Here is a 5,682-nt window from a genome sequence, read left to right on the forward strand (position 1 = left end):
GAATGCGCTTTTGAGAAATCATCACCCGTTTGGCGAAGTAGGCTGTGATTCGATGACAAATTAACAGGCACCGCATTGATTATATGCAACGCAGGACAAGCTAGTTAAACTAGTAATATCATCAACCATGTGTAGTTAACTGGTGATTATGTTAAGATTGATTGTTTTTTATAAGATAAGTTTAATGCTAACTAGCAACTTACCTTGGCTCCTTGCTGCACTCGCGTAACAGGTGGTCAGCCTGCCATGCAGTCTCTTCGTGGATTGCAATGTAATTCGTGTCCAAAAATGCCATTTACAGATTGTTATGAAAACTTGAAATCGTCCCTAATTAAATCGGCCAGGCCATGCCGATTAACCGGTCGACCTCTAGGTTGTATCATTCACAACTAAATTTGCCAAATCTCTAAATCTAGCGTACAAGACCTGTTTCAACTGATCACTTTCACACTCAACATAGCCACTTCATATGCACACTCCGTAATAGGAAACATATCCTTTGTATTATATTCTTCTTACTATAAAATAATGGCACCGGAATTATAAGCATATTTTGTCTGCTAAATAACAAGCCTACCACCTACGGCATGGCACATAGCCAGATAACATACAGTAGGCCAACTCATTCTGTTCTTCTGAAAGACATTTTCTTTATGTTTCTTTAGACCTGCCTAAAATAAGTAATGGATTTATTGTGATGTTGTATATTCAATTGATTTATTTGACTTTTTAAAATGTAGCTGTTCCAAAGACGCGCATCAGCTGTTTGTATAGAGTCTGTATGCGTAGAGGCCTCGAGATGCTAAATGTGTTACCGTTAGACCAGCAGTTACTGCATGACAGTAACGGCTGACAAAATTTCATGACCACCACAGCCCTATAGAGCCCCACAGCGGAGGTGCCATAATACCCATAAAACCTGGCGGTGAAACAGGGAAATGGTTCCAATCGTTTTTCCACCATTCCTTTTTCCCATAGAGGATTTTAGAAACACTTAAAATAATGATTGTGTTTCGTGTAAGCTTACCCTGGCATGACGTTTTGATAACCATGTAAATCTCTCAGGCATGGTGACTTTAATCAATATATTTGTCTCTCCAGCCGACACTCCACATCATTTTGCATAAAAAGTGTAGCTAGTTAGTGCTGTTTGTTTAGGCGATTTTACAGTTATCAATTTAGGAGTCTACAATCTCACCATGTTTTTATTTAGTTCTGTCCTTGAGCTGTTCTTTTCTATTAAAGGGATACTTCGGAATATTGGCAATGAGTTTCAAGGAAGTTACTAACTAGCGCTAGCGTACAGTATGGGTATCTACCATAGACTTCCAGTTTTGTTTAAACTAATGCTAGTTAGCATTGTCTCGCAAAACTTTAACTTCCTTCATACTGGACACAGAGACATAAAAATGGTATCCACGCGTTTATCTGGTACTGGGGAAGTACGTAAAGGCCTCATTGACAAAATCCCAAAGTATCCCTTTAATGTTCTATATTATGTCATGTTTCAAGTTTTGTATGCACCCCAGGAAGAGTAATGGGGATCCAAATAAATTACCAAATACGAAATGTTCAACCTGCAGATCGATGTGCCTCGCAGAGTGGAGTCTGACATTCGCAACGGCCATGCAACGGCACCATGCAATGCACCTTGGACTGAAGAGGCAGACAAATAGGACAAATGTTGTGAAACCTCGTTAAATTACACATTTCTCGAGGTAGGAATATCGCAAAAATATGATCAATGGCTCATTAGAGAGAAGACAACATCCTGTGTTATGACGTCACCCAGTATTGAAATCTGACATGTATGATAGACGTTTTCGCAATCTAAAAGTCGTATTCCTATTAACTTCCAGTGTAGTGAGAGACACTTTATCGCAAAGCTACATCATCCCTGTCAAATTTCTGCCTGCTTGAGTGGCAATAGCTCAGAACACATGAAAACATGAAATGACTCCGGGAATCGACAGAACATTGTTCAGAGATGCACAAGAACAATATAACATTCAAAATGGGTGAATCTTTCCTTTAAAGACAGGTGCTAATACTCAGAAACATTCTGCCTCTTCCTCTGTTACCTCTGGTCCTCTCCCACTCCAGCTGCAACTGCTCCACCGCAGTCATCTCCTTACGGCCCAGGGGGACTCTCTAGTGAACAACAGTTCATGAGAGAGTTGTGCTCCTTTCAAAATATTATTTGCTTGTTTGAATGACCTTGAATGGAACTGAAATGCATTGACACAAACCTGAATGCAGTTTTTGAATACAATGATTTGCCAAGAGTGACGGACAACAACTAGCAACAATGTTATTTTGTGTTCAAACTGTTGCTGTGAAGACATATGCAGGTCTTTCAATAAGACTGATAATACTATTAACAGGTGGTGCGTCGCCTGGCTTTGGCATAACATACGGAAAAAAGGATAAGGTATTATTAAGAATGGAATAATGTGATGGCTCACAATTGCTTATTAGAGTGTCCTTCAAAATACTGGATTCTACTAAAATGGAGTTACCGTGTCCAATAGAAAATCAGCCTTCTCTAGAGACCTTTATAAGACTGTCTGCATAAACTACTTGAACAAAGACATGGGACAAGGTCCTGAGAAATGTCATCATAAACCAATCAAATGCAAAAAGTTTGAAATACATAGCTAAATGGCTCAAGCGAGTTGACTTGAATATGTGTGGCTGTCTAACGTGGTATGAGGAAAATGTCATGCAATGTTGCATCGTACCTTTAATATGGGAGGACGCCTGGCATCATACATGAGAGGTCCCTTGAGTAGCTGCATGTTGTGAGTTGCGATGGTTGCAGTTGTCCTTTTACCACATAGGTCATTGTGAAATTTGGTCTGAACCACAACAGACAAGAGAGAAAGAGTTGTGAATAATGCAAAAGAGGCTGTTGAGGATGGTGAGTTTATGTCCATTTATGTGCTTGAGTTTATTTTGTAGATTTTTCTTAATCTGGGTCCCATACTGCACTAAGAAACTTCTAGCCTACATTGTTACCTTGCCAAATATGACTGTCAAAGACAGCAACGTAAGAGTCGGCTAACGCAGAAACAGACTGGCTCCTAGATGAACATGTTCTCATCTCAAAACAACGTTACCTGAGCAGCCAGGAATCTCTTAAGCGCATTCCCGGACCTGAAGTTCATGCCTCTGACCACATAGCACACCAAGTATGGCCTCACATCCTTCAGCTCGTTGGCCACCTTTACAGTGAACGCCCCGTGGTTGTCAGAAATGTGAAGCACCTTCACCACCAGCCGGTTCAACTTATCCACCTCATCCTCATCCTCCTCTTCATTCTTCTTCTGCTTGCGCTGCTTTTTGGTCTGGGTCTTCTCTGCGTTCCGGCCCCCGTCGGCCTGCTTGCTACCTGTTCCTCGGCCACCAGCTCGAAGGTAGTCCGGGATGGACTTGGTCTGGCAACCGTTGACCATCTTCTCCAGCCGCTTGTCTTTTAGTTTGTTTCCCTTGAAGTTGATCTCCTTCAGCAGTCGCTCAACTCGTAGGGGATGTCACGGAGCTTGTTGTTGGTCCAAAACCTGGAGAGGAACATTTCATATTTTTGTTGTTTTTAGTTCATGTTATTACATTCAGTGTTACATACATGTTACTACATTCAGTGTTACATGCATGTTATTACGTTCAGTGTTACATGCATGTTATTACATTCAGTGTTACATGCATGTTACTACATTCAGTGTTACATGCATGTTACTACATTCAGTGTTACATGCATGTTACTACATTCAGTGTTACATGCATGTTATTACATTCAGTGTTACATGCATGTTACTACATTCAGTGTTACATGCATGTTATTACATTCAGTGTTACATGCATGTTACTATATTCAGTGTTACATGCATGTTACTACATTCAACTAAGATGAATAACCAAACGGGGCTTCATCCAGGTCTGTTGTCTCACCATCTGAAAGGCCTTGTGCAAGGAAGATGTCCCGACAGTCTCAGGTCCGTTCAATACATTGTTGATGAGTAGAACTGAGAGAGGTACCTGAGAGAGGTACCTTGTCAATCATGGCCATAATAATGCAGAAGGAATAGACAAGATGCAAGAATGCATATTTTAGGTAGCAGTACAAGATATTACCCATCTATTTTAGTCACACCCCTTTAGAGCAGAAAGCATGTGAACATTTCCACTCAGGTCTTCAATGTAATTCTCAGAGGCAACGACAGTGCTGAGGAGATCCAGGCGATAGAAGTCATCAGGGAACCGAGTGATGCCATTTTTTGATATGTTGATGATGGAGAGCTTCGTGCAACGACACAGTCCACCTGGCAGTGACTGATATTGTTGCTGCTCACGTTGAGTGTATTGAGCTCGCTTAGCTGGGTTCTCTCATCAGGCAAAGCTTTCAGGGTGCTGACTGAAATGTCGAGGACTTTCAGTGACTTCAAATGTCCAATGATTTTTGGGAATAGAGGAAAGCTTATTCCTACAAACAATCAAGCTTGTAAGGGTGGTCAGGTTTTTTATGTCTCCATGAATTTCTGTCAAACTCGGGCATTGGATGATTTCTAGGTAATTTAGGAGCTTGAGAGAATAGATTGCAGAACACAGACCTCCATTCGAGGATATCTTTTCATCGATAACTGCACCTTGCAGGACCAGTTCGCGTCTCTTCTCTTTTGCGGCTTTCTCTATTTCTGGCCAACTCTCTTGAACATCCATGATGCTATACCAGATCCGGAAGAAAGCAAAGTCATGCCACCCGGAAATACTTTTTAAAACGTTTATATGCCAAATGGAAGACGCAGTAAAACATGAAACCAGCAGTGGAGATAAAAAATGCACAGCGCACATGCAGACTGGACGCTCCAAATGTTTTGGATGGAAGATGTAATGGACTACAGTCCCACACGCACCTAGGTGGACTAGTTGTTGATAGCGGTGGTTATAGAGATGAAATGGGACATGAGCAAGCTGTATTTTTTAAATTTCAATGTTCATCACTGACCCGATACGATTGAGGATGGCCGTATGGTGGAGGACACGCTCCTCCATAGATGGGAGGGGGGTTGCCGCTGCTCCTGCTGACTACATGGGTGGTGCGTGCTTCTGTTACGACATCTAGGAATAGTGGGTGCGGAGTCAGGCGCAGAGAGACTTCTAGGAGTAGTGGGTGCGGAGTCAGGCGCAGAGAGACTTCTAGGAGTAGTGGGTGCGGAGTCAGGCGCAGAGAGACTTCTAGGAGTAGTGGGTGCGGAGTCAGGCGCAGAGAGACTTCTAGGAGTGGTGGGTGCGGAGTCAGGCGCAGAGAGACTTCTAGGAGTAGTAGGTGCGGAGTCAGGCGCAGAGAGACTTCTAGGAGTAGTGGGTGCGGAGTCAGGCGCAGAGAGACTTCTAGGAGTAGTAGGTGCGGAGTCAGGCGCAGAGAGACTTCTAGGAGTAGGGGGTGCGGAGTCAGGCGCAGAGAGACTTCTAGGAGTAGTGGGTGCGGAGTCAGGCGCAGAGAGACTTCTAGGAGTAGTGGGTGCGGAGTCAGGCGCAGAGAGACTTCTAGGAGTGGTGGGTGCGGAGTCAGGCGCAGAGAGACTTCTAGGAGTAGTAGTTGCGGAGTCAGGCGCAGAGAGACTTCTAGGAGTAGTGGGTGCGGAGTCAGGCGCAGAGAGACTTCTAGAAGTAGTGGGTGCGGAG

General features: G+C 43.3%; 1 pseudogene; it reads right to left on the bottom strand.

Moving 5' to 3' along the window:
* Positions 1–2,044: 2,044 nt before the first annotated feature.
* On the bottom strand, positions 2,045–4,716 carry LOC110491089 (annotated as a pseudogene).
* Between the last annotated feature and the right edge of the window lie 966 nt (positions 4,717–5,682).

The sequence above is a fragment of the Oncorhynchus mykiss genome, chromosome 16, assembly GCF_013265735.2.
Source record: "Oncorhynchus mykiss isolate Arlee chromosome 16, USDA_OmykA_1.1, whole genome shotgun sequence".
Taxonomy (NCBI): domain Eukaryota; kingdom Metazoa; phylum Chordata; class Actinopteri; order Salmoniformes; family Salmonidae; genus Oncorhynchus; species Oncorhynchus mykiss.